This window comes from Mixophyes fleayi, chromosome 6 (genome assembly GCF_038048845.1).
Source record: "Mixophyes fleayi isolate aMixFle1 chromosome 6, aMixFle1.hap1, whole genome shotgun sequence".
NCBI lineage: Eukaryota > Metazoa > Chordata > Amphibia > Anura > Limnodynastidae > Mixophyes > Mixophyes fleayi.
The window spans coordinates 200,124,625-200,149,569 of record NC_134407.1 but is presented as its reverse complement, the minus strand read 5'-3'; the positions used below and the strand labels follow the sequence as shown (position 1 = coordinate 200,149,569).

The 24,945-nt window shown below is 41.5% G+C and overlaps 1 protein-coding gene and 1 long non-coding RNA gene across 3 annotated transcripts in view; one reads left to right on the top strand and one right to left on the bottom strand.

Annotated features, from left to right (window-relative positions):
- The window catches only part of LOC142095175 (uncharacterized), a 187,208-nt gene that overhangs the window by 86,595 nt on the left and 75,668 nt on the right, over positions 1 to 24,945 (bottom strand). The window contains exons 1-2 of one of the 2 annotated variants that reach the window (XR_012677753.1): positions 17,336 to 17,555; positions 7,689 to 7,856 (exon numbers count right to left, since the gene is read on the bottom strand). The exons of the other annotated variant lie outside the window; for it this stretch is intronic. This is a non-coding gene — a long non-coding RNA (uncharacterized LOC142095175). Of the gene's footprint in view, positions 1 to 7,688; positions 7,857 to 17,335; positions 17,556 to 24,945 lie in introns of those variants that run through there. 2 annotated transcript variants of the gene reach the window in all.
- Positions 1 to 24,945, top strand: part of PITPNC1 (phosphatidylinositol transfer protein cytoplasmic 1) — a 141,833-nt gene that overhangs the window by 54,657 nt on the left and 62,231 nt on the right. The window lies entirely within an intron of this gene.

Sequence of the window (24,945 nt, the reverse complement as noted above, 5' to 3'; positions counted from 1 at the left end):
TCCCAAGATGTCAGGGCCCCACAGTTACCACTATTTGTTCCAGTCCCAGCCCCCCAGGTGCAGACAGAGATTAGTTAAGAACATCCCAGCGCTGTCAATAGAGAGAAGCTGAAAGGAGACAGCAAGGAGATGCAAAGATGTAAGTAACTACTGCAAGGGTTAGATGGAACCGGGGATGGGGACTGATTGTAGAGAATGGGGGTGGGGCAAATGTTGGATAGAGAATAATTTAAAAATTAAGGTGGGGTGAGAGAAGGACGGAGAGGGGCTCGGCCTGTTACATTTATACAGGGCCCCTCAATTTCTGGTGGCACCCTTGCATTGATGAGTGGATGAAATTTTTTTTATTCTCTTTTAAGTTACAGATTAATATTGGACAAACAAACGGGGAAAGTGAGACATAGGGGATCCCTAAGTCTTGGACCAATGTAGACGCAAACAAATCAAATGAAAGCTGATTTGCTGCAGGCAGTTCAAGGGTCATATCCAGGAATAGAAATATGCAGAAAATGAAAGTTGTTTCTGCCTCATCTAAATAATGGTAATATGGTGGGATATATGTTTATTTTAATAAAGTACAAGGGTGACCCAACATATTTCTACCCTTACCTTATTCATTTAATTTCTAAATCTGGTACTTTGTAGAGTTACAGGGGCGAATGGAGGATTGTCGGGGGGGGGGTTTACCCCCCGACCCCCAAAAAAAACCACCACCCGCGAGAGCTGCTGCGCATGCGCAGCAGCTCCATTTCTTCAGCGCTGTCCTATACAGCAGCCGCGGCGCTGTCTAAGAAGCGTCCGCGGCGGTGCTGTATACACTACAGCACCGCCGCGGACGCTTCTTTGTATAGGACAGTGCAGCTATAGCGGCCACTTAGTTAGCGCAGGGGGGGGGGGTTCTGGAGACTCAGAAACCCCCCCTGCGTGCGCCACTGAGTTAGGGGGGAATATTTAGGAAAAGGCAAGAAGCCCTGTTGCATTTTCGCTGATGACCAATATCTAAAAGGGGCTTCCGCCGGTAAAGGCTTCCCCGCGCTTCTACATTGGTAAGTCTATCTAACAAGTTTTACAGGGGGCAATAACAGAATGAAACCATTAAATAAATGCTTTCTTCTTCTTTTTTTTTTTAATTTTTTAAAATGAATTTTATCTATTTATACACTTTATTTTTTATTTACTTTTTACAAGTAGCACTGAAGGCCAAATCTGGGCTCTCCGTTCCACTGTGCGTGCATCAGACAACTTTTTGATAATTGTTCCCCGAGGTCTTGGGGCAAATTTCTGATTTGAAATCAATGTACCAGGGGAGGGCTGGCAAATATTTGCCCGACGGGAATGGGGGGAGCAAGACTCGGCTCAGCAGCCTATTAGGAACATTTTAAAGGAAACAAAAATCCAGGTGGCCCAGTGACCCAGCCCAAGGTAGCCCACCATGGGACCAGCCCGGGCCTCTTCGCTCCAGCCCAGCCAGCCCCTGTATAGTACCTATAAAACCTGATTTCCAATGGACTGTTGAACATGTCTGTAAATTGGTGCAGGTAGTGAACCCACCATGACCCCCCCCCCCCCCCCACCCCCTAAAAACAATCTCTGTAAATATATTTGCTCTCTACGTAAACGTACCACATGATCTGTGACTTTAACTCCCTGCCTCATTGTCATTAATCAGAGATGGATTTATAACTAAACCAGCTTGCAGTATGTTAATTACTCTTGTTCTCATAATGGAAATGCATCCCTATGCTGACTATATGTTAATGACTTCACATCGTACTGTAACAATCATTGTGTTTCCTTGTGTGTCCCAGTTGTCTCATACCTTACAGTTATATGTGCTTTCTGAAATTCCCTACTGACTCTAGAACATCAGAACAGATGTTATAGGATTTATCTCACACTTGGACCAGTCTAGGATTCCTTCCTTTCAGGTTTCTGCCTAGCAAACCAAAAACTGCCTTCTCCCGTGTAGCCCCAGGTGTATTTGCTGTTTATGTGAGACGAAATGATGGAAAACATTGTACTTTTAGGGCAGAATGGGACATTTTCTAAATTCCTGTCGTTCCTGAAGTCTCTGCAATAAGCTCCAGACGTCTAACTTTGGATCAGAGAATGTAATGGAGGCAGCATATGTGAAGGGATGAAGCTGTGGTTTGAGTGAAAACACTCGTAGAGAGACCGTGGGTTGCCATGCAACAGCACAATAGCCAGAAAACAGAAGGCCTGATTTATGAAAGTGTTCACAGTATTGGTTCTTGGATTTGTCGTCACAAATTTAAATCGGGGTTATTTATTCATGAATTAGCATCTAACTATAAAACAATAATCATTGAATGTATAGGAATAAAACTACTCCTCTTTTTATAAAAACAAGTAATTGATGAGATATCAGTAGTTGAAGTGGAAATGTAGAATTGGTGGTTTGGAAATTTAGGAGTAACAGTTGAGCCTAATACAGTTTCTATCCCCACCATAAATTCCAATAAGCACTTGAAATAGTGGATCAGTCCTAGTGGGTGATGCGATCGGGGTCGACAATCTTGGAGAGGAGGAAGACTGCACTGAGCCAACCAATCAGTAATAAATATGATTAAGTCAGCGGACAATAACTTTCTGCTCATACGCAGGTCATTGTCTCCTGGTCAGACATGAAAACAGACTTCTTGCAAACAGGAGAGCTTTCACAAGGCACTAGGCACTGCTATGTAATAATGGTTGGTATCAGGGAATAGTTCTTGTCATAGGTAACAATGGGTCATCTAAAATTGTGATTCACAAATAATTGCATGTTTCATCATTGGGACAGTTTCCACTACTACTCTTTTCTTAGACTCTCTGGTGGGCACTCAAATGCGGTTGTCAAAGTGATCCCTTCCCCCTGCCTGGGTTCAGACCAGATTAATTAACATGCAATATTCTGTGTCACGGCATTACACAAACATAATACACAAGTGTTCTGCAGTAATCCTAAACAGTTTGAGTTCTAGTGCATGTTGTTATTCTGTAGCTGAACTTTAGCCTGACTACACAGTTTTCTCCAAGCTTTGACCCTGATCATTCTCTCTCGAATCTTGACCTCGGCTTGTGATCTAGATTAGCCTTAACTTTTCCTGTCTCTGACCTCGGCTCGTCTGTTTGGCTGTTCTGCTGTCAGGAACTTCTTCCTGGAACTTTGTTTATAGGACTCCAGATAGTATCATTTAGTCCCTACCTTTACTCAGTGGTTCTTAAACCTGTCTGATTCAAGCAGCACTTTCGGTACAATACATGTTACAAAGAATATATGATCTAATAAAGCGTACTCACATTTGTGACTTTTCTTTGTCCAAAATTTGTACCTGATAAACTTAAGCTAGAATTCTAAGGGTTGGCATTATCTTCTGGCCACTAGGGGCAACGCTCTTTGTGGTCTATGAGTCCACATGACCAAGTAATGCTTGCAAATTTGAGTATCTTTTAAAGGTTTGCTGCACCCACCCATGTTTATATGTATGCCCACCTACCCCAGTGGTTTCGCTTGCTTTTGTGGTGAGTAACCGATGCTGTCACTATCATCCCATCTGTTTAACAATTGGTATGAACGTTTTTGTTTTTTTTAAATAGTTTGTATTTTTTATTTGTAGTTATATTGTATTTTTTGTATTACATGACACTTACTTGTATTGTGTTCTTATATTAGTTATATGTATATTTTTACTTGCATATTTCCTACCTGTATCTGTTTATTTAGACTTGCATGTTAAAATTCTCCCAATTAAGTATAATATTTATATTGTATAACAAATGCGTCAGGAAATTCTCCCAATTAATGGGCTCATGTTGAGTTGGATTCTATTTATACTGAGCTTTCCGTAGCAGTTGTGTTCTGGAGCCTATTGAAGTAAGCCTCCTTTGAAATGTGAATATGAATTACTATCTGGTTAATCCGATTGGTCTGACTGCTGGTGGGGGGCAGCCCGTTAAATTATCCAATGCACCTTGTGTCATTCTGATTGTACCTTCGTTGTAAGAAAAACTCTAGGTGGTAAATGTATGAAACAGCGATTTCTGCAGGTCGCCGGAATTCGGGGACTTTCAGGGGAAATTTAAAGTGGCGGTGGCTTGTGTAGTGCTCCCGTTATATTACCAAGAACCCCCTATATGCAAAATCAGGCTCAAGATTTGACTGCTGAACATTCTGCCTTTTTCCTCCATATATATAGCTTATCCTGATTAGTTCCGCTCAGCTGTTTTTTTTGCTTGTCATTAATATTATTTTATTATTAAGTGAAAGAGACAAGTGGGCTAAACTTCTGCTAAGTGTATGTATGGCATTTGTCCCACCTCCACCATTATAAATATCTCACACACAACAACATAAGGGTCTATTTTTTAAGCTGGAGAATGGTCTTTACAGCTTTTCTTTCAATTTATTAATTAGAGGTTTATACTGCTTTAACCTATTTTACGTTGGTGACTGCCAGACCTCTATGGGGACTGCAATCTGACCCCAGCTTTAAAAAACTAACGCCATCTCAAGATGGCATCAGCTTACCTTTTCAATGGAGTCCATGGGTCTCTGGCGCCGATGGAGAAGACGCCATGGATCCATCATCAGGTCCCATCGTTATGCGCATGCGCGACCTTAGTCGCTGTGCTCAATAACCACACAGGGGTCACTTCCTTCTTTCGCCTACAGCGTTAGGCTGCCAGTGGAAGAGGTTTTTCTCTTAATTAGGAGGAGGGTTTTATCTGGGCTCGTTAATGAACCCTGGCATGGAAATACAAGTGGCAGTATATTGATAATTCCTGTCTCCCACTAGCCACCAATGTCAAATAGACCCCGTAGTCTCATATTTGCACTACACCCGGGACCTGGTTGTGACTGTAACCATATACATATGCAACGCACCAATCCTCCTTTCTCCAAAGCAACCCACCAGACCGGGACCATAATACACAAAGGACGTGCAGTGGTGTAATATAAGTTAAGTGACGTCACAAAACACTAACCAAAAAATTAACAGTTAGCCATTGGTGTAAAATACCGTCACCCCAAAAGAAAATACTATTGAGAAACAAATTTGGTATAATTTATATAAAATAGTGAATATTTAATTGTATGTGATACAGTAAATCACCCGATGTAAAGATTACAAATTTGGGTTGCTGTAACTTTTGCACAGGTGTGTCCAGGTTTGGATAAGTTACGTCCTCTCCCAGAATGCTTTGCATATTATGCAATTAGCAAGAGAACAGACATTAGACTATGTCTAGGCAGTGTCTATGAAGGGCACATCAATTGTGTATAAAGTCATACGGACATAAGGCCACGAGTGGACCCTTGCAGAATGGAAAAAGTTTAGTCTCCAGCTGACATGGAAACATTCTCAGAGATAACATCTGCTCTAGTGCTCGGCTATCTCGGTCACATGATATGGGGGCTGTCATGTGATGCTTGGGATTGTACAGAGAGCAGTTTTAAGATAATTGAAAGAGGAAAAACTATGAGATTGCAAACATCTGGTAGATGGAAGGGGAAAATACAGAGAAATAGACTGTTTTTAGTGGTAACAACACTCATTGCCACAACATAGAAAGTATTTAATGCATCTCTATTCTCCGAAATCATTCAAAAACCCACTAATGGGGATGAATTATTCCCCTGACGTTGGCTGGAGGGTTAAATCCTCTCTCCCACAGTCCTTTTATGTGTGTTACAATCTTTCTTGAGAAATAAAGGAATTGTGGAGTAAATAATAATAAAAAGTGTTGAGCTTTTTCATTTGTGGTAGCGGGGACCCTATGCTGCTATTATCTGGTAAAAGCACCAATTTATCATGGTAAATGGTCTATGGATCTCTGGAGGAAGTGGCGAAAGAGAAGAAAAACTGTAATGGAGATGACAAGATGCGGGAAGAGGAGATGTGACAAGTAGGTATATAATATATAATAGCGGAGAGGAGATAGGTAGAAAGGACGAGTGGTGGAGAGTAAATAGTAAATAAATATACAGAGGGATCAAGAGTAAGGTGAGGAGAGACTGGTGGATACTACTGAAGAGTAAAGACTGTTGAGAGAGGGGAGAGTAGAAAATGTATAATGAGGGAGAAGTGGTGAGCGTAGATACTGTATAGAAAGGAGAGACAGGTAGAGAATAGAGTCTCTGGAGAGAGAGGAAGGAGTGGTGGAGAGTAGAAACTAGAAAGAAGGGAGAGTGTTGGAGAGTAGGCACAGAAGAGAAAGGGGAGACTTTAGAGAAATGTCTGTTCTGGTGGGAAGTAGATAGGAGATTGGTAGAGTGTAGATACTGTGAAGAGGGGAAGGTGGTGGATAACAAAGACTATATCATCATCACCATTTATTTATATAGCGCCACTAATTCTGCAGCGCTGTACAGAGAACTCACTCACATCAGTCCCTGCCCCATTGGGGCTTACAGTCTAAATTCCCTAAATACACAGAGAGAGAGAGAGATAGACTAGGATCAATATTGATTGCAGCCAATTAACCTACTAGTATGTTTTTGGAGTGTGGGAGGAAACTGGAGCACCCGGAGGAAACCCACGCAAACATGGGGAAAAGATACAAACTCCTCACAGAAAAGGCCATGGTTAGGAATTGAACTCATGAACCCAGTGCTGTAAGGCAGAAGTGCTAACCACTCAGCCACTGTGCTGCCCCTACTAGAGAGTGGTGGACAGTAGGTAGTAGGTGGGTAGTAGAGAGTATACATTGTGGAGAGAGCGGAGAGTGTTGGAAAGTATATTGTCATATGCAAGCTAATTGCTAGTTATATAAAACTACAAATATGTGCTTGTAAAGTAATTTATAGTAATAGCTTGATGGGCAGCATGGTGGCTTAGTGGTTACCACTTCTACCTCACAGCACTGGGGTCATAAGTTCAATTCCCCACCATGTTCTTATCTGTGTGGAGTTTTTATGTTCTCCCGTATTTGCGTGGGTTTCCTCCAACACTCCAAAAACATACTGGAAGGTTAATTGGCTGCTATTAAGTTGCCCTTTGTCTCTCTCAGTCTGTGTGTGTATATTAGGGAATTTAGTCTGTAAGCTCAAATGGTGCAGGGACTGATGTGAGTGAGTGTACAGCGCTGTGGAATTAGTGGTGCTATATAAATAGATGATTATGATGTGGCTTGGAAGAACAGTGTCCAGCCATGGGTTAAAACATGAATGTAAATCAATGTTTCCCTTTGATTGTCTTCTGTTCTCCTCATGAGGTATTTATGAATAAGAGGACCCCAGACACGTGGCTACAGATGAGTGCCTATAACTATTTATGACCCAGGTCGTAAAGCTGAGGTCTTTGAAATCTCTCATTATGGTTACATCAATAACTTCTGTGATCTCTGGACACCTCAACAGGGAAGGGGAGGGGGCGCTACCATTGGTATAGACTGTAGAGAGTATAATATATAGAGAGATGAGAGAGTGGTGGTGGGGGGTCGAGACCGTGGATGGAGGGCAATGGACACATATAGGAAAACAGATGTATAGTGGAAGAGAGGACAGAATCAATATGTGTACCAGGAGAGAAGTGTTGGTTGAGAGAGGATGGGGATGGGTCTGTGCACACAATACAGACAGCAGAACATTAATCTGGCATAGCATTGAGCATCACACTGGATAATTATACTTAGTAAATATTTATTAGGCTGTGTTTGTACTATTATCAGCTCTGGTAACTCACCCTCTCCTTCTGGTCTGGGACTTGAGATTTGCTTCCAGGCAGTTAGAGAACATCTGTGTGCTGTGAGGGCCTCTTACACATTTCCCTATAATCCTCCTGTCATTTTATCCATGCACATCTTGTCTAGTTGCGTGTGGTAAAACTCTGAATTATTCATGTATAAGTTGCCTGACAGAGAAAGTAAAATATCTATGAGAGCTAAGCGTAATGGGCAGGTATCTTGTCTATGACAGGCAATGCTGCAGAGCACAAAAACACAAGTTATCTTGTATATAACTATAATTAACCCCATTACACTATTAGACACATAAACATCAAGCGAGTGTAATGCTGTTCCACATAAAAAAGGTGAAGCAAATAAAGTGCATACATTAAAAGTGAGTACATAAAAGAGATGTTAAACAGCAAGAAGAGTCACTATTCAACGTTAATATATAGACTGTCGTGGAGATCAATTTTGACACCCTTACACTTCTTCAAATAACTAATAATTTTTCTCTAAACATAAGTTGAAATTAACAATCGTTTTGGGTCTCCACACTCTTTTCTCTGTTGATATTGCAGAACCTTTGCTTTTTATTCTGCATTTCAATGTATATCCTTTTAAATCAGAAATGGAGAATAAATGGCAATGACAAAATTGTTGACACCCAAGACAAGACTTCATATTGGCCCGATCGCCCCCCCTCATGGATCTGCCAATGCCTATTGCCATGGAAGAGCCTCCCAAACCTCTCTTCTTGTACAAACTGCTCCAAGGTTTGAAGGTTCCGTCTCCCAAATGCTGTTTAAATATCTCCACATGTGTTCAATGGAATTTAGTTCAGGGCTCGATGGCCACTTCAGAACAATTCCCGGTTGCTTTTTAAAGTGTGTTCATTGTACTTCTGGAAGATCCATGATGGAGACCCAGCTTTCTGGCACTGGGTGCAACGTTGTGCTTCAAAATGTCGTGGTAATCTCCAGATTTCATAATGGCTTGTACACGTTCAAGGCACCCCGTACCAGTTGCAGCACAGTAACCCCAAAACATCACTGAACCTCCTAAATGTTTGGCTATATGGAAGGTCTTTGAAAGGTTAATTTTGCTTTCTGTAAACGTAGGGATGATGTGTTTTCCCAAAAAGCTCCTGTTTGGACAATCTTCCAGAAGGAACTTAGTTTGTTCAGGCATGGTCGGTGATAAGATCTTCAAGTTCTGCCTTTTCCCCACATTTCTGTGGAAAGTCATTCCACACTACACTTGCATTTAACAGAATTTAGAGTCTATGAATTCCGTTGGGACAATGATGGTCAATTTAGTCTGCAATGTGGTGTAGGATGGGTGAAGACTGGGCACACTTAGGACCAAATTCTGTTGGCGAAACATGCAATATTTCTTGTCCAACTGCAGAATGGATACTTTTGAAGGTTTAATTCCTCTCCAGGCCATAATAAAGATGAATGTGAGACAACACAGAAGCCCGAATCTGAATGACAGTCGTGCACTCACGTAATTAACCTAATGTCTGGCAAACATTGTTAGACACTGGATCAGTGCCCGTTTGGTCAGTGACTGTGAAAAGTGTGTTTGTCAATGAGATCACTGCCCACTGGGGCAGTCTTGTTCATACTTGGCAACTTTATGTAGCTAGCATCCGGGAGATCCGGGGTAGGAGATGTGGTGGGAGTGCGGTGCGGGACAATTCACGTCATTTTGACCCCACCACCATAGCAAATAGTCATTTTATCCTGGGGGCAGGGCCAAAATGGCGCAATTCCCTACGAATCACGTAATTTTTCCACCCAATGGGAGACCTACTCAGAATTCGGGAGTCTCCTGGACATTTCGGGAGAGTGGGCCAGTATGATTTTGTGGTCTACGGATTGCAGTTTATATTTTCTTGACTAAGGAATCAATTGAATTGTGCAGATAAATGAGCCTTTTCTGTGCTGAAAAACGTGATCACATCCATTATACTAAACACTGAAAAATGCAGTAAAAATATTTCCCTTTTTTACCCAGTTAAATCACATTATGAAATAAACTGCAGACGGTTTTGCAATGTGAATTGAATTAGAGTTAGATAGACGCATTACATTTAATCTTATTCCTGACGCATTCTGCATGGGAGAAAACTCCAGCGCTGCCTTCCCACCGTTTACACAAAGCAGGGCTTTGTGTTTGGAATTCCAGAGAATCTTGTGTCTTGTGTGTGCAGCATGAATTTAAAGCACTGAATCATCTGACAACCTGAAAACCAGAATGAACACACTTTTACTTGTCAGAATACAATTTACTGTTCAGTGATAAAAGGCAGTGGATGTAGGATGATGTTTGGGGCAGAGAGGGGGGGTGCAGGACGGAATGTTTAGGGGGATTACATAGTCTGCAAAGTTTAAATTGTCAGCATGAATTAGCATGTTTTCGTTGTAGAGCACATGCAAGCTGTGACCGGATGGGCTGACTTCGCCACCTGGATGCTCCTTTGCAGCACCTAGAACCGCTTACTTCTGGGGTAGATGGTATAGCTGCTACATCTCCTTTGTGCTGTGGTCTGACTGGTACCTCCTGACCACTTACTATGGATCAGGACTGCTGGGTAGCGGGCAAAGTATTGACACAGAGACACTGGGTTCAACACAGGACAGCTGGGAAACCGATTAGAGTGTAAGCTCTTATCTGCTGGTCAAAGGATACAAGCAGGTAATAGGCGTCAGGCAGAATCTTCAAGCGGTGATGTTTATTTGCTCAAGGGGTCCTTGCAAGGACCATTACACACTAGTTGGAGGTACTAATAATCACCCAGAAGTACAGATGGTATAATACAGTGGTATAATACAGTAAAAATACAGCTCTTATATACTGTCTCTGACACATGTTGGCAGAGGGTAACCCTGCCCCTTCCTAGCTGGCACCACAAAGTCTTAGATTTTACATCATTTCTTTAGCATCAGGTTATAAAATTCTCTAATGTTGGATATAACAAAATTTACATCAATCTGTGAATTTCTAAATTACTTGCTGGTTGTATTATTCATGTAGTTTGTTTATCTTTTTAACAAGACAGGATAAATGGTACTGACCCCTTGCTGTCTGTTCAGGCTAAAATAGTGTTGGTCACTCACAGATTCACAGATAATAAATAGGTCTAATTAGCATCGGAGTTCTTTTCTTCCTTTCTTACAAAAAAAGATTTCCTCCAACATATGCCTATTGCATCAGAAATCAATGCATTTCTTATGTAAAAATCAGTACATTAGCACTGCGCCACTAATTGAAATAAACTTATAAGATAAGTTATTTATAAGTGATCCAGCTACACAAGGGTTTAACCACTCTAAAAAAATGTATATGTATAACTTTGGTAATGACCTCTCCCCTGGAACCTACACTAATACCTGAGAGTCAGGGGCTGCTCTACGCGTTTCACATACCTCCTTTGATGTTCATAGCAATGTAAATCTACTGCACCTTAGAGCCCTTACTTCTGTTTTCTCTCCTGGACGTCCTGCACCGAGTTTCAGGTAACATTTGGGTTCCCGGGGGAGGAATCTTTCCAAAATTGCTATATGGAGTGGACTTGAACATTAAAATTACATCTATACAACATTCTTGGAATCTGTACTAGATATTATTTGTGCAGTTATCTTTCTTTTGTTGGTAGTTTATCTCAGAGGTCACCAACATTCTATGTAAAAGAGAGGAAGGAGAGAGATGCGGCAACCATTCTTGCAGTGTAAAAAGCTGGTTCCTGACGCTGTATGTAAACAAGTAGGAGACAGATTGAGCAGATATTTTAGTAGGGTGGAAATAAAGATAACTCCTGACAATCTATGGTAATAAGCAGGAGGAGGCAAGTTGAGCAGCCTTTTTCAAAGTATAAAAAGAGAGACAACTTATGGCACTATATATATAAATAAGAGACAAGAATCTGCAGTATTCTAGTAGTGTAGCAAGAAAGATGGTCCTTGAAGCAGGGAAAAGAGTAATGTAAAATAAAGCTGGATCCTGACCCTGTATGGAAACAATGGTTGTCGTTATTTACACAGACAACTCATGGAAATAGTTGGCTCAAAATCTATATTTTCAGACACATTAAAATAGCTGGGAATCTGGCATACAGATTATTAAATGGGGGACACAGCGCTTGTGTGCTGTAGCCTGTATTTCTCATCGGAAAGAGCATTGGTTTTGTGCTGATAAGAATAATTAAAGTGTTGGGGAAACAAAGTTCATTTAAAAGTTACTGCAACGTGTTGTGATCGCTGAGCACAGGGCTGTGTCATGTGATCCTGTAGCACAAATCTTTTGTCAATGTGTGAACCCAGCCTGGAGTCAGACTGGACTGTACTTTGCATACAAGAAAGTGAGGGACAGAGGGCTGCAACATGAGACATGCGCCATCTAGTGGCCTTACTGCTGTAAGATGTTTTTTCTAGACCAAAGTGAATAGTTGCAATATAAACAAATATCATTTAAATATAAAACATGTTATCTGTAACTTCACATAGGGAACATTCTCCTCTTATGTTTTACTTCTCTATCAGATGTAGATAACACGCACTCTGAATTCTCTCTGACGTGGTTGGGTATATTTTTCGAGCTCCAAAATATTTATATTTTTGCTGCTCCAGGATACATGTTTAACATACTTGCCCACTGTCCTGGAAGTTCCGTATTTCGGGGAGTCCTCTCGGACTCCCGGAAGAATAGGCATCCTCCTGGGTCTTGGTGGAGGCGGGGTGTAATGACACGATTCGCGACAAGCCCCCCGTGAATTTCATTATTTCATAGCAGGCGGGCGGAACCACAGTTAAGCGATGGCTTTACCACGCCCCCTACCACGCCCCTCCTTCACTTGTCACCTGACCTGCAGGGGAGGTTTTAAAAGTTGGCAAGTATGATTTTTAATCATCTATTTAGCTATTTTAAATACTAACCTTTTCTATGCTATTTGTAGAACATTGAAAATCTAGCTTGTGAAGACCAGGGGGTGGATTTACTACAGCTTCTAAAAGGAAAAGTGGAGGTGTTACCCACAGCAACCAATCAGGTTCCAGTTATTATTTATTTAATACATTCTAGACGATGTTATCATGAATCTAATTGGTTGCTATGGGCAACACCTCCAATTTTCCTTTGGAAGCTTTAGTAAATCTACCCCCAACAATGGTTAAAAATGGTGGCATGGATATTAAGTTATTGAAAGCTATTGTTTACTCATGGTTTGAGGAGGTGACATGCTTAAGTTGTCAGTGAAATCGTAATGTCACACCATTCCAATAGACATAATAAATTTTTTGTATTGAATTCCAGGGGCAAACGCAGGATTTGTAGTGGGGGGTTTCCACACCAAGCCCGCCAGTGGGCGTGACCAGCATGCATGGGGGCGTGGCTATAATTTTAGACAGTGCTTGGCTGCTCTCCAGCTCTTCCTATCCCCATAATATACATGGGCAATGCTGCCTGCACTACTGTTAGGTGCACACAGCTCTCCCTTTTCAAGCAGAGCCGTAGGAAGCGGGGGCAGGGTCCAGCCACCTCAATTATACAGTGCCCCAGGCTTGGAGGGGGTTCCAGGCACCAAGAACCCCCCCTCGATTTGCCTATGAATTCAATGTGCTTTCCTAATGAAATTGAAAAGTGGTGTAAAACATTGAAAGGGAAATACTCTACATTATTCTAGTTAGTGTAAACTTATTTTAAGGGCTAAAGAGCCCAAGGCTTTATCTCAACCCTTAGTGAAAGGTGTCCATCTTAACCGGGATGTTTACTCATTTAGAAACAGCCCTACATATGTGTACTTTTAGAAGGGTTGGCGGAGGCAATAGGACTTTACTTCGGGAACACCATGACCCCTACACAGAATTATTGTTATCCCTAATTGGTCATGTTATTGTGGATCATGTGACCTCTCTTGACATAATCCAGCATTCAGTGAAGCCATGTGCAGGAGTCTCCTTCTGCCAATGCAAATAAACTCCTAATTGTTTGGGGCTTTACTTAAAACAAATCTAGTTCTCTAATTAATGACAGAGGATTAAATTAAATATAACCTCTACAATAATTAGTGAGGTTTCTTTCTTTTTTCTTTTTTTTTTTTTAGTCACGAACAAGAGGCTTTAATTATGTGTGTGAGCTGAAAGTCATTAGACTGAAGTCCTCATTCACCACTGCAGCAGCACTGTTCAGATTCAATCAGACACTATTTGATTTGTAACAGGCTCTTGAGAGAGAATTCCCACGCACAACTGTACGCAAAATGCAAATGACACTTGGAGCCGAGACATTGCTCTGTCGGTTTTGAAATAGGTTTGTTAATTAAAACCACTTTTTCCTCTCCTGTATGCTGCGTCTCCTCCTCGTCACCTTCAGGAGTGTCACTAGCTTCTCGCTGTTAATGAGGTTGCTGTATTTGTGCTTGGAGATGGAGATCCCTATAATGATGTTCTCCCAGCATTGCAGGACTGACCTGGTCTCACACTGTAAAAATAAATATATATATATATATATATATTGAAGGCAGATTTAACAAGTATTCTGATAGTTACAAAAGAAAAGATGGTATCATTGTAGTCCGAGCAAAGGGATAGCCTAGAGGTTAAAATACCCGCTAACAACGATATTGAGTGACTATTGCAGAGCACACTAGGCACTGTCATTTGTAAAGCATAACACGAAACATAATCGAAGCAATGTAAAAAACATTTTTGGACCAAATTACAGCTGTATCTAATTTTGTTTATGGGGGTATTTTCTTCCTATGATTTTTATAGTTTGTATAGTTTTAGAAATGAATTTATTCCTTGTGGACACTCACGTTAATTAACTATTAATTGTTTACAGTGCTAATTAGTTATGTATCACTGCAGTAGATACAAAAGAAATGTTTGCCTCATGCACCTCATAATGGGGGAATTCAATTAGCCAGGAATGGAAGGTCCGCGAGACACTTTGCGGTGGAGATTTGACGCAAATCTCCGTTCATTCTTCCTCACACCCCATAGAGGCGCAAGGGAAAATGAGATTTCTACTGTAATTCCCGGCAATGTGTGCGGCACCACATCACCGGCAATTGAATACCCCCCATAGAGCTGTGAGAAAAAGTCAGTAATGTTTAAGGCAGTGGCCCGATGATTGCACGAAAAACCTCCAATCAGCCGACATCCGACCATTCGGTCAGATATCATGTCAGTGTGTATAGTGACACGATGATCTAAAGTCGTCCCATAGTGCCGATCATCGTTTCATTTGGTTGGTCGTACTGTTCAATATATTCCGACCAATCACCGACCGATCATGTAGTGTGTATGCACTCATGCTCACCATCTCCATAGAGTTTACAGAGTCGGGCTCTGTTCAGCCAATGCTTGCGATAAATGTACCGGTGAATACCGTATTTCCCCATGTATAAGGCGCTCCCATGTATAAGACGCACCTTAATTTTGGCCCAGAAATTTGAAAAAAAAAATATTACGGTAGCTGTCAAAAAAGGCAGGGAGAGTGTACTGGCTGGCTGATCACAATCAGAGCAACCGGCCAGTGCACTCTCCCTGTCTGTCTCTGCCGAACGGACCTGCAGGGAGAGTGTGCTACCCGGCTGCTCTGATCACAGAGCACACTCTCCCTCCCCGCCCCAATCCCCCCTCCCCCCGCTGCCGCTGTACCTCTGCCCCCTTCTCCTGGAATGCTCGTATACCGCTGTACCACTGCCCCCCTCCTCCTCCTGTATCCCCGCTACCCCTGTATAAGACGCACCCAGGTTTTAGACCCAAAATATTTGGGAAAAAGGTGCGTCTTATACATGGGGAAATACGGTAATTGCAGAGAATGCTGTAGAAGGAATAATTGATTTGTTTGTTCTGAGACTGAATGTTTAGTTTCAGAGTCACAGAAGCTAACGAAATTCATTAGAACATGTGGATAGCTATAACAAGGCGGTTTTAATCAGTGTGACAATATGACAGTCATGAATGAATGGATATTGTGCTGTCATTCTCTGAAGACTAGAGGACCAGATGAAGAGCACAGATCTGAAAGTAAATCGTGTCAGAGTGTATGTATGAATCGTCAGACGGATCAGACTTTCAGTCAAAGGTTCAATCGTTTGAGATAACACGTCGGTCGGAAAATTCTTCAGTGTGTACCTAACTTATCGTAATACCTGGAAGTAAGCGGAGGTGCACATCACACGAGGCTTCAATGGGACTAAGCGCACAATTGAATTCCCCGCCATAATCTTATACTTGACTATTTGGGAAGTTCATGAGTTTTGGGGGGGAGGGGAACTTCCGAGGAACAGACACCCTCCCGGACCCCGTCGGAGGTGGGGCTGAATGAGGCAAGTAGCTTCACATGCTATGCGATGCTGTGAATCTTGGCTTTACATTGCAGTAGACGGGGCAATGTTGACGTGAGCACGTTACCGCGGCCCTCCCCCCGCTTGCCACCTGACCTCCCTTTAGTGAGACAAAATTAATAAAAGTTGGTAAAGTTAGTCACAAATATAGTGCAGAATAGCTTTTGCAAAATGGCAGACCTCGAAGAGTGTGGAACTACCGCCTCTGTGAGATGGCTTGTTCCTCCGAACACTCCATTTGCGCAAACTGTAACCACAATTTCGTTCATCTCCACGCTGCAATATACCATACGAGATAAATGAGGCATTACCATCTGGAGACATGTCACTGTGGTTTGCCTAACAACTGTTAGTCATAACATAATATTGAACATAACATAATATTGAACATTTATCCTGTATTTCCCATACATTATATAATGTGGGCTTACTAGTGCTGGTTAGCGGGTTTCTTCTCAGCTCTCCGCCCCACCCGCTATAAAATGATCCAGACAATCCCGGTGATCTATAGAGATGTTACCCGCTGCCTCAGGACAGGATTCCTATCACTTTCTCCTGTCAAGCATACATCTGCATTTTATAGATTTCTGAATCTTAGGACAGGATCAATACTTTGACCATTCCGTGTCAAGATATAAAATATTGTTGACAATACTGGTGTGCACTTGGATGGAAAGACTACTCCTAGGCACTATTAGGTGCTTCGCTGTTGTGCATTTCATAGATTGTCAATTTAACTATTTAGAGTTTCACCGTTCGTTGCTGGTCAGTGAGTGTCAGAATTCTCAGGGGTAGACAATGAAGATACAGCATATTACAATGTGAAATCCAAATAATGGTTTTACATTGCATGTGTGCTTCTCATTCCTATCTGTGGGAATGTTTTGAAATATTTTACATTAGTAGAACAGGCGGAGAAGAAGCCTTATTGCAGTATAATAATTTTCAGATCCAAGCGTTCCATTCTATATTGTACTTGATGCTACTGTAACCAAAATAGCTGTTCGTGGTGGTTGTACTGTGGCTTAATTTAACCTTGGTGTTATCTCATGTGACCATAAAGAGCCAATCAGGACCCATTGTTCTAGAATGGCAGACTGCCTACTGTTTGATGTCTCAGGTGCACAGTGAGCAGGCCCCTGCCAGTACATGAAAGGTTCTCAAGACCTGACTTCATGCCCATATGTAAAATGTCTATAAAGTTGCAGCAAACAAAGAGCACACATAACTTTATTTATATGTTGTTTGCACAGAAAACATGTTTTATGTGTACGTGGAAGCACGCATACCAATTGCGCTGTATACCTGTGAGTGAGGGTTTTTTGTGGGGTTGATTGATGTGATTCAATTTCAGATATCAGGAACAGTCGGAAATAAATAGATCAGACAAGAAAACATGATACATCACGATGTAGAAACGGCTCAGGTCTTATCGTCTTGGAAGCCCTAATGTTTTAGGGAGCGGGAGCACAAATAATCCTAAACCACAAGAGGAACGCTCTGTGACAAGTTTTCAACTATAGCGCAGTTGACTGTGGGCCTGATTCATTAAGGATCTTAAATGAAGAGGTATCTTATTTCAGTCTCCTGGATAAAACCATGTTACAGTGCAAGGGGTGCAATCTAGTTTTCTGTTTTGCACATAAGTTAAATACTGACTGTTTTTTCATGTAGTACACAAATATCAACTTTAAATTTCAGTGTACAAATAAGCTATCAAGTATTTGTATGCTACAGGAAAAAAACAGCCAGTATTTAACTTAGGTGCAAAATAGAAAACTAGTTTGCACCCCTTGCATTGTAACATGGTTTTGTCCAGGAGAAAACTTACTCAATTTTTTTACTTAACTTTCCTTAATGAATCGGGCCCTTTGTGTTTATTACATCAGGGCCTTTGAAAAATTAATAGAGTTGTTATGATTCATATTAATACAATAGTCACATAAGACAGCATTGCAGGTATTTGCGGAAACACCAGCAGATTTGCAGTCACTTCATTGGTGGGAGACGTTTTCAGAGTTTACACTGAGCTCCAAATAGGATTCGGCCGCTGTGTGGAGCTGGCGATATGGAACAACGTCAATTGTATTAAAAACTGACGACCACTATTTTATCTGAAACATCATTTCTGTAATACGAATCCATCTTTAAAGAAAAATGAATTTAGTAGAAATCTTGAAGACAAGAGGACTAAAATTTAAGAAATAAGGGTTCACGGCCACAATCAAGCACAAACAAATAGCATGCTACGTGTAGGCTATTGTTTTGCTGATCACTGTATGTTTTTGCTGACAATTTGCAGTATGGCAAGCGTGGATATATGAGTGTATTGCAGATTGTGTGTGATAGTGTTTTGGGAGGCAATATACCAGTTTATTGTCAAGTCATTTCATTGTATGTAGGTAGCACTCCTACGTTTTTCACAGGGTAAATATTCAAATAGATTCTCCACCATCAGATGACTTTAATTTATTGCCTTGCACATGCCCTACTGCAACTTTGACTAAATATTTTGCTTTTTCTTTCTTCCTTCTCTGCTATCAACATCATCATTTATTTATATAGCGCCAGCAAATTCCGTAGCGCTTTACAATTGGGAACAAATGTTAATAAGACAATACTTAGTACTACATACAGACAGAGAGGTAAGAGAACCCTGCTCGCAAGCTTACAATCTATAGGACTCAGCCATTTATATATGTCCAGCAATAGGAGACAAGCCTTCTCTCTGAGCACAGTAGAACAGTCACAAAACTCTGCCTGATGATAGGGCAGCATGGTGGCTAAGTGGTTAGCACTTCTGCCTCTCAGCACTGGGGTCATGAGTTCAATTCCCATCCATGGCCTTATCTGTGTGGAGTTTGTATGTTCTTCCCGTGTTTGCATGGGTTTCCTCTGGGTGCTCCGGTTTCCTCCCACACTCCAAAAACATACTATACTGGAAGGTTAATTGGCTGCTATCAAAATTGACCTTAGTCTCACTCTGTCTGTGTGTGTATATATTAGGGAATTTAGACTGTAAGCTCCAATGGGGCAGGGTATGTGCAAGCCAATAAATTCAAGCCATCTAACAGTGTACAATTATTTTATTATAGAAGGTTTATTTTTCAAGAATGCTAACCTGGAACACATAGATTATTGAGAGCATTTCTGTAAATACAGTGTAAGGAAAATGCAGCATCTTAGAATCTACAGCATTCTATGACCTCATCACTGCAGTAAATCGAGCATTGCTGCCACAGCGTAGCAGCAATAAATATAGCAAGACTGATGCCCCCAGGCGGTTTGTGGCCCCTGTGCTTTCCCGAGAGGACTTATTACTCTCCAGTATGACATAATTCTGTAATTGGATCCTGCCAGCAAACAAGCATTTATACACCATAAAAAACTTCTGACACAAATGAAATACAGCATCGCACTACATTCAACACTGCAGAGGATGATTTGTCCTATTTCTGCAGAAATATATATTATAAAAGTAGAAGTAAAACAATTGGTTTTCTAGAATCCCGTTCCCAGTTCTATTCTGTGCGCGTTCATTTTGCCTTTCTTACTGCCCCATGACATAATGCATTGTGGGTAGCATTTCGATGTGTTCAGTACTGCAAATGTGAAAGGATCCTTGTAGATCTAAACCCAGAAATAACAAGTGTATATTTCCTAACACCCAACTAGGAGAACTCTCCGGTGTATGGTCAACAGACCTTTATAAAATGCTGACAGCGCTACGGAATTTGCTGGCGCTATATAAATAAATGTTGATGATAATGAGGACAGCTCTAAGAGTACTGAGAGTACTGACTACATTTTTGTCCAGACATTGTGGAGATGTGGGGACACTTGATTGCAAACTTTTGCATCCTCCAGAATGACAATTTGTCATTGATCGGACACTTGGGGGGTGAGTATTTGCCAAGTAGGGTAGAGGAAGGGGGCCCTGAAGTTGGTCATCTAGAATTTTACTTCTGGATGGAGTTCCTCTTTAAAGGAAATAAAATAGAGTTTTGCAAAAATACAGCGTTGAGACGGTTATGGGAATTATGCAAAATAAGCATTGCAGGAACTAGGTTAATGTTGTTGATACATTATTGCAAAAAACAGCACAACAGCATTTTGCAGTGGTGTTAAAGTAACATTATACCAGATGACATCACGCTGCAATTGTAACAACATAACTTACAGGGGGCTGAGAAAGTTTAAACAGTATTTCTGTGTAGCATCTGGGTGACCAGCATCCTGCGCAGTTCTGCTGACAGCCAGAGAAGTCTCTGCGCTCAGCCGAACACACATGTTGTTCTATTCCAGAATGATTACGACCAATTAGGAGGTGTGATGAGATAATTATAGAGGAAGCATTGCTGGAATGTACGACTCCTCTCTGTGGCTTTGTGTGAACTACAGATCTTATTTTTGCTTCTTTAAGAAAGTTTGCAGTATTTTCCTATGAATCCTTGAAGAAAATATCCTAATGGGATCAGTGGCTAATTAACAATACTATCTGCATTTTGGTGGCTATCAAGATTTGGATCCAACTCCCAGTGTCCAGTTGTAGTCACTCAAATGGATATGAAGCTCCAAAATTAAGATTGTATGTTAAACACTCCGGGTCTGAGTCATTAAGGAAAGTAAGGCAAAAAAAAGAGTAAATGTTCTCTGGGACAAACCATGTTATAATGCAAGGGGTGCAGATTAGTTTATTATTTTGCACATAAGTTAAATACTGGCTGTATTTTCATCTAGCACACAAATACTTGATAGCTTTATTGTTACACTAACATATTTAAAGTTGATCTAGGACATGCCCTATCCAAACTATAGATCTGTCCCCACATTGTAAATTTACTTCCCTCTCCAATGCAACATGGTTTTGCCCAGGTGCAAAGTTACTCCTTTTTTATGCTTTACTCTCCTTAATGACTCAGGCCCTCCATGTACATATGAGGTCATGGCCAAATTAATATCAGGCACCCAAAGTAATGTTAAACATTTCAGATAATAGTAACCCTAAAATCAATCTAAAATCCTTCAAAATGAATACAAAACAATACAATGCATTTAACCTTCCCAAGTTTTCCATATGGTTCTAAACTCTTCTCTTTTTTTTACACACTAATAGGCAATACTTTCTGTACATACCCAATATGAAATATTACCTTTTACTTTCAACTAAAATAATTGAATGTACATTCCTATTTGATTTTCAGTGAATAAACCTTAGAGTAATACTGCACCCACTTCAGAAAATATTAATTAGTTACTATTAAATTACCAATTTTTTGTCTATACGTAAAATATGTGTCACCAATGGATTATATGGCACATGTATCTTGGTGAAGTGGGCAGTACATTGGAAGAAATCTGCTGTGGACAAGATTGGGCTGTCCTAGCCTAGCTCTTATTCGGTTACAAGTCCCAGCATGCCCTGACAGCTATCTCTCCTATGGAGTAATGGTGATGTGGTGTAAACTCCAGGATGAGTACTTCTACCTCTTTAGATAGTGTTTATCCACCTTCCTTCCCCGTATCTAAACTGGGAGGGTCCCAAGTCTGGGAATGCTTCCTCTTAAGATTTTGTGAGCAGGTTGCATGTAGGACGTTATGTTGGCTAGCTTAATGCTAACGTCTTAAGGCCGCTGACAGCAGAAGGACACACAGATTTCAGGTAAGGGAGAGCAAGAGGTATGGAGAATTACTTTTTTAAAAGTTTGCATACAAAACATGAAGCTAACCTTTAACCAAGGAAAAATAAAATTACAGTGCAAAACATTTAACATAATTTTCCATTATATTGTCCCTTGTATAAGCAGTGTTTTCCAGTCCCTTCACATCTAATATGTGCATACATGGCTGGTAGAGAAAGCATACCCTGTGGTGTAAATGTTCATGGCTCTGTGTGCTAACAGCACCTCTATGTATTATCCCAATGTAAGAACTGCCAGTCAGCAGCTCACTGGAGAGTCCAGCCCGGGGGAGATCAGCACAGGACGTCACACACTATTAAAATCCCTGTATCCGAGCAGATCAGGTGGAGAGGCAATAGCTGGTAGTTGTGTTTAAAGGAGAACGGAACTTGTTTAATAAAGTTTTAAATTGTGCCATGGCAGAGACACAGAACGAGTGACATAAATTGAAAAAGGAATTAATTGTTGCACATGATGGGCACTATGGGCAGATCAGATACTTCCAAGCAGAATTGGATATCTTAATGAGCTTCATGGGGTAGAGAATGCACGTATTTGGGGACGAGTTGGTGTCTACAGAGCCTTTTTAGTAGTAGCCGATTTTTGGACCACACCAGAGGTGGCAGTAGTTGGCACTACTTTCACCAGGAAGTTTTATGCACCATACAGGCACAGTTCATAGCTGTAGTTATTGAGGTTTTATGTACATCAACGTGCTTATATTATAGTCTCTTTAAGTCTTGTGCATATGAACACCTATGTACATAAAACTCAAAATCAATAGTTGTGAAATTCGGGTGGCTCTGAGGTCCCCTTATTGACTTAAGGAAATAAGATCCAACTAGCAGTATTTAAGGCGAGGAAAAAAAATAGAAAAAGTAATGGTAGTTGAGAAGTTAGGACTAAGGGGCATATTTATGAAAAGGTGAAAAGCCAAGATACTGCTTGTTGAATCGCCAACTTCAACCCCCTCTTCCATATGCCTGCTCACTCTCCACCCTTGACTTCGCCACCCACTTCACTGCCAAAATCACTTCCATCCAACAATAAATCTCCCTTCAGGCCCCTCTCGTCCCAACCCCACCCTCCCCTTCTAGACAGTACACCATGTTCCCCTCCTGCACATCTCCAGGGACGAATTTGGATGCCCTTCTCTCATCTTCTTCCCCATTCACCTGCCTTTTATCCCTCTCCAGTCATACCTCCTCCTCTCCCTCTTTCCTGATGTCTGTTTCCAACTCATCCACCTCATCAACATGTCCCTCTTTTGAGGTACTTTACCCTCCAACTTTAAACACACCCTTGTCTCACCCATCCTTAAATTCCTTCCCTCAACCCTGCCTCTCTTACTACTGCCCTATCTTTCTCCTCCTCTTTGCCTCCAGGCTTCTCCTTCTCTGTCTCTACATCTGACTTCTCCTCTTCCTCTATACATCGGGGTCCTTCCTCAGCTTTCTTTTCTTCTCTTGGTAAACCTATCAAGTCCTTCAGCCTCCAATACCAACACTACACCAATACCCAAATATCCATTGACCTCTCCTCTCCCTTCCGCTCTCACATGTCCAGTTGTCTATCTGCTGTCTCCTCTTGGTTGTACCAGCTCTTTTTCAAACCCAACATGTGCAAAACTGAAATAATTATCTTCTCTCTTTCCACAGTCCCCACACCTCCCCTTCACTCCCTCTCCTTTGACAACTCTACCCTTTCCTTTGTTCCTCAAGTCCACTGCGTGGGTCTCAAATCCTTCCCTTTTCTTCGCTCCCCACATTGAGTCCCTTTCCCAATCCTCCCACTTCCACCTTCGCAACATCTCCAGGATGAGATGCTTCCTCACCTTACACGTAACCAAAACTCTCATTCACTCTCTCCTTATCGCTCACCTCGACTACTGCGTCCTCCTCCTCTCCGGCCTCTCTCTCCCTTGCCTCTTCCCACTTCATTCTGTCCTCGATGCCAATTATCAACTTATTTTCCGCACTTGTCACTCTGCTTCTGCCTCGCCTCTCATTCAGGTGCTACACTGACTCCCTGTCCCCTGCAGAATCCAGTTCAAATTTACCTATAAAGTCCTCAGCCACTCCTCGCCCCTTACATCTCCATCTACAATGCCTCCTACCCTCAGCTCTTTTTCTTCTCACCTCCTCATGCATCCTCACACCCCCAGCCTCCAAGACTTCTCACATGCTGCTCCCTGCATATGGAACGCCCAATTCCAATCAGACTCATCTCCACCTGCCCCCCTATGCACAACTACTCACCCACTCCACGTCACCCTCTATTGTGTCAACTCTCACATGTTGTTGTTTTGTTCTACTCTCCATTGTGGGGCGCCTCTGACCTTTATGCCGCCTTACCAATAAATGATGACAGTAATAGTAATAAAAAAGGCCATCTTCACCAGCAATAGGGCTTATTGTTGCTTCACCCAATACATAAGGGGTTACCTCCGGGCAGTAAGCTTCTCCGGTGAAATCTTCCCCATGACTTTTAACAGGGAAGCCTATTTTCCATGGTGAAGCTCACTTCAGTGTGGCGATAGCAGAATAAAACCATGAATAAAATGCTTCATTCGTTCAATAAAATATATAAAGGGCATTTAAATAATTTCTTTGATCTATTTTTAAACTTAAACTTAAGAGTCTGGCCTGGCAAAGTAGTAAGTTAACTCTTACCGTTCCTGGCCATTATTGTTGGGGCTACAGTGTATCACTTAGACACATATATTTAGAAATGTTATATTGATATGTTTTATATATATATATATATATATATATATATATATATATATATATATATAAAAGAAGAAGTTTGTTTGTTTGTTATTATTATTATCATTTATTTGTTAGGCACCACAAGGTATCCGCAGCGCCGTACACAGTACAAACAGTAGACTATACAGGGTGAAAAAGTACAGAACAATAAACAAAAAGTACCAATACTTCAGAAACTCCAGGCAGGCTAATGCAATAAACACGGAGCAGAAGAACAGGTAATGAGACAGGAGGGAAGAGGGCCCTGCTCATGTGAGCTTACATCCCAAGGGAGGGTAAATAGAAACAGGCACAAGGGGAGCAACAGATGAGGCAAGGGGGAGAGAAGGGAGAGCGAGCTGAGGAGATGAGGGGGTTAGGTGGAAGGTTGGTAGGCTTTAAGGAAGAGGTGAGTTTTGAGTGCACATTTGAAGGAGCACAGAGTAGGAGAGAGGCGGATGGAACGAGGGAGGTTATTCCAGTG